Below are 11,843 nucleotides of genomic sequence, written 5' to 3'. Positions count from 1 at the left end.
GACAATGAATAAAATATTCCATAGAAGAATCAATGCATTTGAATTTTGGTGTTTGCAAAGAATATTGCCATGTACTGTCAGAAGAACAAACAAAACTGTTTTGGAAGAAGTACAACCAGAATACCCATTAGAAGCAAGGATGGCTGGAGTTTGTCTTTTGTACATGTTGTCAGGAGGAACCAGTCCTCAATGAAAGACATCATGTTTGGTAAAGTGAAGGGTCAGTGAACAAGAAAAATCCCCAATGAGATTGATTGACATGATGTCAGCACCAATGGGTTCAAACATAATAGCAATTGTCAGGATGGTGCAGGATTAGAAGGTTTTTTGTTCTGTTGTGCATAGGGTAGCTATTGAGTCTGAACCAATTCGATGGTACCTAACAACAGCAAAAAAAAATGGATTTGTCTATTGTTTGAATATACAGTCACAGGATTGAGTTCATTTGCAGATTTGTCATTATTCTTCAATGTTTCGTAGTATTCTGTTGTGTTAATGTACCACAGTTTAACAGTTTTTCTATTGATGGGTATTTAGATTTTCTCCATCTTTTTGTTATTGTAAATAGTGCTGCAATGAACATGGGTGTGCATATTCCCATATTCATGCCAAGCCTCTTATTTCTTGAAAATATATACCAATAGAGAAATTGCTGAATCATATGATAATTTTATTTCTAATTTTTCAAGTAGTTGGCATACTGTTTTCCACAGTGGTTATACTATTTTACAGTCCCACAGCAGAGTAAGGAGGGTCCCAGGTTCTTCATACCCTCACCAGCATTTGTTGTTTTCTGCCTTTTATGGCTGAGATGAGCATTAATGGCACTCAAGCATCACTGATTTCTTGACTGCTGCTTCCTTGAGTGTTGACAGTTGATCCAAGAAGAATGAAGTCCTTGACAAATTCAATCTTTTCTTCATTGATAAAAATGTTGTTTATTGGTCCAGTGGTGAGGATTTTTGAGTTTTTTTTGTACTGAGGTACAATCCATACTTAAGGTTGTAGTCTTTAATCTTTATCAGTATTTCAAGTCCTCTTCACTTCCAGCAAACAAGGTTGTGTCATTTGCATATCACAAATTATTAATGAGTCTTCCTCCAATCTTGATGCCATGTTTTTCTTTACATAATCCAGCTTCTCAGGTTACTTAGTCAGCATACAGATTGAATAATGGTGAAAGGATGCAACCCTATTGCACACCTTTTCTAATTTTAAGCCATTCGTTATTCCTTTGTTCTGTTCAAAGACTGCCTCTTAGTCTATGTACTGATGCGTCATGAACACAATTAAGTGTCTGGAATAACCATTATTTGCTATTTTGTCCATAGTTTGTAAAAACCATACACTCATATCCTTTGCATAGCCAATAAAGCACAAGTAAACATCTTTCTGATATACTCTACTTTCAGCCAAGAACCATCTGATGTCAGCAATGATATCCCTAGTTCTACGTCCTCTTTTGAATCTGGCTTTAATTTCTGGCAGCTCCCTGTAAATGTACTGCTGCAATATTTTAAAAATTATCTTCAGCAAAATTTTACTCTCATGTGATATCAAGGATATTACTCAATGATTTCCACTCTGTTGGTTCATCTTTCTTTGGAATGGGTACAAATATGAAACACTTCCAATTAGTTGGCCAGGCAGCTGACTTTCAAATTGTTTGACAAACATGAGTGAGTGCCTCCAGCACTGCATCAGTTTGTTAAAAACATTTCAATTTGTATTCCATTAATTCCTGGAATATTCCCCCCCACCCCCCAGTGTTTACAGTGTTGCTTGAACTTCTTCCTTCAATACCAGCAGTTCTTGATAATATGGCACCCCTTGAAATGATTTAACATTGAAAAATTCTCTTTGATACAGTAGCTCTGTGTATTCCTTCTATCTTCTTTTGATGTTTTCTGCATCATTATTTTGCCCATAGAATTCTTCAATACTACAATCTGAGTTTTGATTTTTTTTAAAAATTTCTTTCTGCTTGAGCAGTGTTGAGCATGCTCTTCCCTTTTGATTTTCTAACTCCAAGCCTTTGCTTATTTCATTATTATGCCTGACTTTGTCTTCTCAAGCTGCCCATGAAATTCTTGTTCTTTCACTTTATTTCTTCCATTCGCTTTAGCTTCTCTATGCTCAACAGCAAATTTCAAGTCTCTTTTGACATGCACTTTGGTCTTCACTTTCTTTCCTGGCTTTTCAATGACTTTTTATTTTCTTTATGTATGATGTCCTTGATATCCTCCCAGAAATATTCTACTCTTCAGTCATATCTCTGGTTAGATTTACTTCTACATATTACATCTTTTGAGTGGCAGTTATAAATGGTACTGTTTTCCTGATTTGTTTTTCATAATTCTGTTTGTTAGTGTAAAGGAATTCAATTACTTTTTGTATGTTGACTTCGTACTTTTTCACTTTGCTGAAGATTTTTAGTAATATTCTTGTTAAGTCTTTCTGATTTTCTATGTATAGGATCATGTCATCTACAAATAAAGAAAGTTTTACATCTTCTAGTAAATTTTTTGTCTTTTATTTCCCTTTCTTGCCTTGTTGTTCTGGCTAATGTTTCTAGTACAATAATGAACAGGAGAGGTGATAAAGGGCATCCTTGTCTGGTTCCTGCATATTTTCAAATTTTCCATTGATACTAATGTTAGCCAGTGGTTTTATATGTTGCTCTTGCTGTTGAGTGCTGTTGAGTCAATTCTTACCCATAGCAACCCTGTATAGGGTTTCTGAGGAGCAGCTGGTGAGCTTGAACTGCCAACCTTGTAGTTCAAACTGATTTTGCAGTCCAGCACATTGCATTAATCCACAGTGCTACATGGGAACACTGAATGGTTTAAAATTAGGAACGGTGTGCAACAGGGTTGTATTCTTTCACTATACTTATTCAATCTGTATGATTAGCAAATAATCCGAGAAGCTGGGTTATATGAAGAAAAACATGGCAGCAGGATTGGAAGAAGACTTATTAACAATATGTGATACAGATTGATACAACCTTGCTTGCTGAAAGTAAAGAGGACTTAATATACTTACTAATGAAGATCAAAGACCATAGCCTTTGGTATGGATTGCACCTCAACGTAAAGAAAACAAAAATCCTCACCACTGGACCAATAAACAACATTCTTATCAATGGAGAAAAGATTGAAGTTGTCAAAGACTTCATTTTTCTTGGATCAACCATCAACACTCATGGAAGCAGCAACCAAGAAATCAAATAACGTATTGCTTTAGGCAAATCTGTTGCACAAGACCTTTTTAAAGTGTTGAAGAGCAAAGATGTCAGCTTGAGGACTAAGGTGCACCTGACCCAAGCCATGGTATTTTCAATAACCTCATATACATGTGAAAGTTGGACAGTGACTAAGGAAGATAGTAGAAGAATTGATGCATTTGAGTTATGGTGATGGAGGAGAATATTGAAAGTACCATGGACTGCCAAAAGAACAAACAGATCCGTTTTGGGAGAATAGCCAGAGTGCTCTTTGGACATATTGTAAGGAGGGACCAGTCACTGGAGAAGGATATCATGTTTGGTAAAGTGGAAGGCTAGAGTAAAAGAGGAAGACCCCCAGTGAGATGGATTGGCAAAATGGCATCATCAATGGGCTCAAGTGTGATAACGATTGTGAGGTTAGCCTGGGACCGGGCAGTGTTTCATTCTGTTGTGCATCGGGTCTCTATGAGTCGCTACCAACTTGATGGCACCTAACAACAACAACAGCACCAGGACTCCACTGGTTTTGTATACATGCCCATAATTATGCTGGGAAATGTCTTTTCTATTTCTATTTTGTTGAGTGCTTTTATCAGGAATAGATGTTATATTTTGTCAAATGCCTTTCTTCACTAATTGATATAATCAAGTGGGGTTTTTTTCCCCCTTAGTTTTCTTTATGTGGTGAATTACGTTGCTTTTCTAATGTTGAACCATCCTTGCATACCTGGTATGAATCCTGCTTGTCTATGCTTTATTATTTCTTATATGTTATTGGTTCTATTGGCTAGAATTTTGTTGAGAAATTTTGTCTCTATATTCATTAGTTATGTTGGTCTATAGTTTTCTTTTTTTTTTTTATTTATTGTTTTTTGTTTTAATCTTTTTTTTTTTTTTGCATGGTTTTGGTATTAGAGTTATGCTTAGCTCATAAAATCAATTCAGGAATATTCCATCCTTTTGTATATTCTTGGATAGTTTGAGTAGAATTGGTGTCAGTTCTTCTCTGAATATTTGGTAGCATCCACCAGGGAATTGTTGGAGATTCTGAGTGAAGGTGTTGATTTTGGTTCTTTCTTCTTTCTTGATGCATATGCTTATTGGCATAAATTATCTCCAAGCAGTGCTTTTGTTATGAACCAAAGGCTTTACTTATGTTTTTGTGAGTTGATTTGGATACATTAGATCTGGACTGGACTCAACTGGGCTTGACTACAGTTTGGATCCAGGTTTTCTTCCTGCATCTGCCATCCTTTTTGGACCAATTCCTAAATAAAACATGTTCTTCTTATGGAAAAAAGACCAAACTCAACCATGGAAGAATGTTTCAAGTCCTTATTTGAGTCACATGCTCTAACATGCATTGGCAAAGCAAGTCACATCACCATGGTCAATATTAATTTGGGGAGGGTGGGGGAACAAACTTTTAGGGAGGGGAAAGAAAGTTGATATTTGCTGAACAAGAATCTTAATCACCTGATCGATAACACTCTATTTCTAGTAAGGCTTCTGTGAGTATAGGTTTTAGCTATATTTGCTTCACTTATTTGGTCTATTTGGTGTTTGGAGGATATTTGCAAAGTTAAGATTTAGGCTCATTGTTGTTGTTAAGTGCTATTGAGCTGGCTCCAACCCACAGCGACCCTGTATAGGGTTTCTGAGGAGCAGCTGGTGAGCTTGAACTGCCAACTTTGCAGTTCAAATAGACCTTGCAGTCCAGCGCATTAACCCACAGCTGCCATTAACAGAAGCCCTCTGTTTAAATCAACTTATGTATTTTTTTGTTACTTGGTTCTAGGGATTCATATAATGAAAGATTTAATATGCTAGAGACAGATTTCTTAATACACAAGTATGTGATTTTAAAATATAACTTAAATTTTAAAATCTTTAAAACATGTTTTAAACAATGGCGTTAAATCTTGTGGTTTATCCACTGTGGTACATGTAGAAATTTTTGGATAACCGTTGCATTCACTGCAAAGTTCCCCAAAGCTCTAGTGTGAGTGTTCTTTGTCCATTTCACCTAGCTATGAAACCCAGCACATCCAGTAAATGTATCTTCATCCTTCTAGTCTTCTTATGGATTGAATTATGTGTCTCCAAATATGCTTTGTAAATCCTAACCTCTATGCACCTGGTTATAATCCCCATTGGGAATGGGCTGTCTTTGTTATGTTAATGAGGCAGGATTAGTGTGGAATATATCATGAGTCAATGTATTTTGAGATATAAAAGAGATTAAACAAGTCAGCAGAGAGATGGGTTAAGGCAGATACTAAAACACATGGAGAGCTCCAAGAAAGCCAGGAAGCAGAAACTGAAGAGACAAGGACATTTCTCCAGAGCCAACAGAGAGAAAGCCTTCCCTTTGAGCTGGCTTCCTGAATTCGGATTTCTAGCTAGCCAAATTCCTGCTGTAGGATCAGCACTGGACTGCAAACCACAAGGACAGCAATTCAAGCCTACCAGCTGCCCCTTGGAAACTTTCTACAGGGTGGTTATTTTCTGGAGCCAACTCAATGGCACTTAACAACAACAATCTATGAGTACAGTAGTCTTGGTGTGGCACTATAGGATGAGCACAGGCTTACTAACTGCAAGGTGGCACTTAAAAACAGTAACAACTATGAGAAAATAAAGTTCTGTTTGTTAAAACCACTCACTTGTGGTATTTCTGTTACAGCAGCACTAGATAAATTACTAATACAGATCTTAACAACATTAATAGGTTTGGCAACAGCAGTTAGCATGCAATAGTAAAAGATAGATTAACTCGTTAAGTGTGTTTTAAGTGCTTTACATATGAGCTAATTTAAGCTTCCCAACAGCTCTCTGAGATTGGTACAATTATTACCCCTTTTTCAGGTCAGGTAACTGAGGTGCAGAGAACAGTTAATCACTGGCTGAGCTGGGATTCAGGCTGATGTACTCTGGCCCCAGAGTCTATGTTCTTAGCTAGTGTGTTGGGCTGACTCTTATGACAGGCACTCAAGTGTTTGAGGCACAGATGGATAAATTAAATTCATTATACGGCTAAACAGAGAAAAGACAACCAAAGTTCGGGATCCTTATAGGTCTGAGTCCTCAGAGCACAGTCCGTCTTTTTGGAGTATTAGGAATTGTTGCTTGTAAGTTTCATAAAGGGATATTGAGCAGCTCCATCCTCCAACCAGATATCACAACAGTACTTTTAAAAAGAAATAAATGCAATGTGCTATTTATTTGGTACTTTGCCTGCAGACAGGCATTAACTAAATACTAGGTAGGAATGAACACCCAACCCTTTTCTATCCACTGAACATCTTGCTGAAATAATAACACATACTCCAGTGAGAGATGTATGTGGATCCTGAATGGGTTAAGAGCTTCAGGCATAATCCGGAGGCATCTTCATGAACAGATGATCTCCTTTCTTTATCCTTTCTCCCCCGAGGCAAACGTTAACTCAGCTGGCTCCTAGAATTTATTTGTGCTTAAGATAAATTAACTAGAACCAAAGAGCCTTCTCAGACATTGGTACCAGGTTAGAGCACCCTAAAGAAAGTAATCTATTTCAATTCCAGTATTAATGCTTTTCTGGCCACATGACAGGAACCACTGTGTCTTCCATGGGAATTGAGCCAAGCACCTTGCGGCTTCTGTGGTAGAAGACCCTCTCACTTTGAGGCTTTAATATAGATTTTGCTGCCTGCTCACCTGTGCATAATTGTGAGGTGCATCAGAGCAAGAAAGACTTGTAACCTTTCAGGTCAGTGAAAACAATTGCGTCCTCTATGAATTTGTAGGTTGAATGATAATGAAAATTACAGCTTTAGTTTATTCTTCAGGGTGAAGTACCTGAGACCTTGAGTTACCTTGAAAATATTTCAATATTATTTTTTAATACCCAGTAAGAGTATTAAATTCTTCCGGAGTCCTGGTATGGCACTGTGGGTTAATGTGCCAGACTGCAAAGCTGTTTGAACTGCAAGCTCACCAGGCAGTTCAAGCTCACCAGCTGCTCCTCGGAAACCCTATACAGGGTCGCTATGGGTCGGAACCAACTTGATGGCACTTCACAACAACAACAACAAAGAGCTCTTTCATGCCCTCTTCCTAATTAAAGAATTTCTAGGTCCTTGAAATAAAATTGTACTCTGCACTCTCATCTCTTACCTCATGCATGTCCCAACCCTATTCAGATTAGGATCAAAGACACATCCTGCCCTGAGCAGAAGTCAAATAAAGGAATTGATTTAACATCCATTTAATGAGTATTCATTGAGCATCTAATAGTGTGTTTCAGTGGATAGAATTCCCACTTTCCATGTGAGAGACCGAGGTTCAACTCCCAACACACCTCAAGCACAGCTGACACCCATTTGTCATGTTGTTGTTGTTAAGTGCAGCTGAGTTGGTTCCAACTTGTAGCGAGCCTGTTTAGGGTTTCCTATGAGCAGCTGGTGGGCTGAACTGCTGACTTTGCGGTTCAAATTGATCTTGCAGACCAGCGCATTTTTGCTATGTAGCTAAACAGGCTTCAGTAGTGCTTCCAGACTAAGATAGTTTCAGACATAAGACAGGAAGAAAGGCCAACTACTTCCAAAAGCCTCCAATTAAAATTCTCTAGGACACAACAGTATTATCTGAAACTGATCTCATTGTGTGGGAGTTGCCAGTAGTCCAGGGTTGACTTGATGGCAGCTGAAAATAAGTTATTTGTCGAATTTTAATGGAAACCTACTGTTCCAAGCTAGGTCCTGGGTTAGTCTGCAAAGGAGGGCAAACCTAGATTCCATTTCTGCTCCTGCTACTCACAAAATCTGTCCTGGATAAATTAATTTCTCAGTTTCTTCATCTCAGGTTCTTGTAAAATAATGTTCATAGCTTGAAATGTAAAAGAAATACTTTATGTAATATAGAGTAACCAGTTAATAGAAACTCAGTAAGCAGATCCCTTTTCATCTCCCCCCTCCTCTCAAGATACAAAGATGACTAAGATACAGTCTTCATTCTGGAGGGGTTCACAGTCTAGTGGGGAAATAGCTTTGTAAAGAGATACACCCTAATAAACCCTAATGTGATGAGGATACAGAGAAGGTGAACAACGTAACATGGGGACTCAGAGAAGGAAGCAACTGCTTTTCTTATAAAACTAAAGCTGCAGAGACTTGAAGGGTAGTATAGCTTAGAGTCCTTATTTTACATTATGAGAAAGCTCTGGTCTAGAGAGGTCATATGGCTTGCTCAAGGTCATGACACACCCATGGCAGATTTGGGAATCCAACTCAGAACTCTAGAATCTCAGCTTGGTGGTTATGTCACAAGGAATATGGAACAGTAATTGAGATAGGGAAGAATACACATTCCACATTGAAAAGAAAACATAAAGCTGAAATTTGAGTTAATGGGTCTAGGAGGTAGATGAGAATTCTAGAGCTTAGGGATAAGAGAGAATCATCTCTTTTGCTGGACAATGCCTATGCTTACCCTGAATTTGGCAACTTAAGTGCAGTTTATGCTCTGAAGATGGCATACTCTCTCCAAAAGTAGGTTGATTGTCCCAGAAGTCAGGTCTGAGAGTGGGTCTTGCAGGACAGTCATTCTATAGAAAGAGTCACCAGAGGGAGAGAGAGCTAGGAGGAGAAGGGATATCCCTTTAGATTTGTAATAGAAGTTCCAGGAACCAGTAGGAGAGGAGGAGTAGTTCATGGGTGTGTCTTCACATTGTTGCAAGTGGTTCTAGGATTTTTAAGGTCCAAAGCAGACACAGTTGCTGTGGAGTAAATTTTAACTCATAGTGACCCTGTGTGTTGCAGCGTAGAACTGTGCTCCATAGGATTTTCAATGGTTGGGACTTTGCATAGCAGATTGGCAGGTCTTTCCTCTGAATGACTTTCTGGGTAGATTCAAACTGCCAACCTTTCATTGAGTTGCCAAGTGCTTAACCATATGTGTCACCCTGATGCTCAGTTAAGTGCCAGTTTACCTAAATCCTCACTAGACCACCAATGTTTCAATTGCATATTGTAAACTCCAGACCCAATGAGAAAAACTGGCCTGATTATTTGGGTGTTGGAAATGGGGGGACTAGAGAAGAAATGATGGTACAAATGATTAAAGCACTGAATTGCTAGCCCAAAGGCTGGAGGTTTGGGTTCATTCACAGGTACCTTGGAAGAAAGGCATGGCAAAAATCCTATGGATCACTGTTCTACTCTGACATCCATGGGTTCCTTATGAGTCAGAATGAACTCTTCAGCAATCAATGTTTGAGGAAGAAACAGAATCAGTCTTCTGCTTCTGGTTCTAATCTTAGAGTCCATTTTCAATTCAAGTGCACTAACAAGGGTGTGAACTCCTTGTGTGATGCTATAGGATCAGCACTATATGAACCATAAGGTAGGCAGTTCAAACCCACCAGCTGCTCCTTAGAAATCCTATGCAAGGTCACTGTGTGTAGGAATTGAATCAATGGCACTTAACAACAATGAAGAAAGGTGTAGTACCCCCTCGCCCCCCCCCCTTTTTTTTTTTTTTTATTTCGTAAGGGACATAATCAGTGTTGTATTGAGCCTCAAAGCAGCATCAAAACGAAGACATGCTCTGCAGCATCCTAACTTCATGGATGGAGTGCAACTGTCCTGTGGTGGTTTTCACTTCCACTCTTTTCTTACTTCTGTTCTTCCTCTCCCCCAACCAATCAGGAGCCAACCTCACCCAAGGCTCTCATCAAAAGTGGGTTGTTTTTTTTTTTTCTTTCATTCTGAGAATTCTTTCTTCTCAAGAAGTCTACTTGTAACTATTGGCCAAACTATATATCTTATTTAAGAAGATGGTGCTTGACTAAGAGAAATCAAAATATTTCTCTGGTTATGTGACAACTCAGAAAATTGTCTCTTATTTTTTTTTTAGTTAAAACGTACTCATTTCTCTGAATCTTAAATACAGAACTATTATGATTTCGGGGAGTCCTGGTGAGGTGCTGCGGGTTAGTGTGCTGGACTGCAAGGTCAGTTTGAATCTCAAGATCAGTGATTCAAGTTCACCAGCTGCTCCTTGGAAATCTTATACAAGGTTGATATAAGTCAGAATCGTCTCAACGGCACTTCACAAGAACAAAACAAATTATGATTTTTGTTTCTTCTTTCTCGGGGGTACAAAGAATATAAAACAATATTCTTTGGGGTAAATGTCCAATATTTAACCCTACTTCTGTTTTATAATTCCTCATCTCCTAAGGATAGATAACTGCAGTGGGGAATTTAAGGAATCTCTTATGTATATGGAGTCCTGGTATTGGACTGAACCACAAGGTTGGTGGTTCAAACTCACCAGTCACTCCTCAGAAACCCTATACAGTGTCCCTATGAGTCAGAACCAACTCCATGGCACTTAACAACAATGTATATAATACATTTGTCTTTTGACTTAATTTTCCTTCTTCAGCAAAAAGAGAGGGCAGGACTTCAGTACTTTCTTTCTCTCTGTATCCAATTAGAATTATGATGGGGTGTCCATGGCCTTTTAAATTTCTCTCTTCTTCCAGGCTGCTCTTGTAGCCCCAGTATCCTGATTGCTATGTGGGAAAATGTGGCAGGGTCCTATGCTTTTGTGGATGTAATGTTCTATGTCTTTGATTGTCCTAGGAAAGAGCAGAGGCTGTAGAGATCTTGTGTTCTGCTCTTCTTGGGAATTATTAAACATGACAGTGAAAAACAGGAGCATTGCAGGCCCCCTTCAAACTTGCAGGAGGCCAGCAGCCTGTGGTGTCCAGGCAGATTGTGAATGAACCTGAGGAGTTTGCATGTCTTGTAATTTGTCATCATTTTGGAAAAAAATCAGACAAAACAAGGATCATTGCAAAAGCAAGGTGCAGGAATGCAGGGAAAGGACGGCAACACTGAGGACTTGGTCATTTAAGCCTTTGGAGCAAGGGTTCTTCAGCTAAAAATAGGGTTAAGAATTCTCACCTGAATTTCCTATTCTGAGAATGACAAGTGGGTAGATAAAAGAGCTTTTAAATAGGAAAGGAGGTTTGCATTTCAAAGCTGGCTAATAGTGTGATGAAGAAGCTCTGGTAGCATAGTGGTTATGAATCGGGTTGTTAATCTCATGGTCAGCAGTTCAAAACTACCAGCAGTTCTGCGGGAGAAAGATGAGGCTTTCTGCTCCTGTAGAAGATTTATAGACTTGGAAACCCTATACAGGGTCGCTATGAGTTGGAACCTACTCCACAGCACATAGCCACCATCACCACCACTACCAATGGTGTGGTGAAGGAGCTCTGGTAGTTTAGTGGTTACCATTTGGGCTGCCAATCTCATGGTCAGCAGTTAGAAACTACCAGCAGTTCCATGGGAAAATGATGAGGCTTACTGCTCCCCTAGAGACTTACAGACTTGGAAGCCCTATACAGGGTCAGTATGAGTTGGAACCGACTGCACTGCACACAACCACCACCCATTGTGTGGTGCTGTAGGATAAGCACTGAACTGCTAACTTCAAGGTCAGTGGTTCAAACCCACCAGTTGCTCCTCAGAAACCCTGTTACAGGGTCACTATAAGTTGGAACTGACTCAATGGCAATGACACTTAACAATAAAAAAACAATGCTGAATTGCCTAGCCCT

Source organism: Chrysochloris asiatica, unplaced genomic scaffold (genome assembly GCF_000296735.1).
Source record: "Chrysochloris asiatica unplaced genomic scaffold, ChrAsi1.0 scaffold00086, whole genome shotgun sequence".
In the NCBI taxonomy this organism is placed as follows: Eukaryota; Metazoa; Chordata; class Mammalia; order Afrosoricida; family Chrysochloridae; genus Chrysochloris; species Chrysochloris asiatica.
This window is presented reverse-complemented; position numbering follows the sequence as displayed.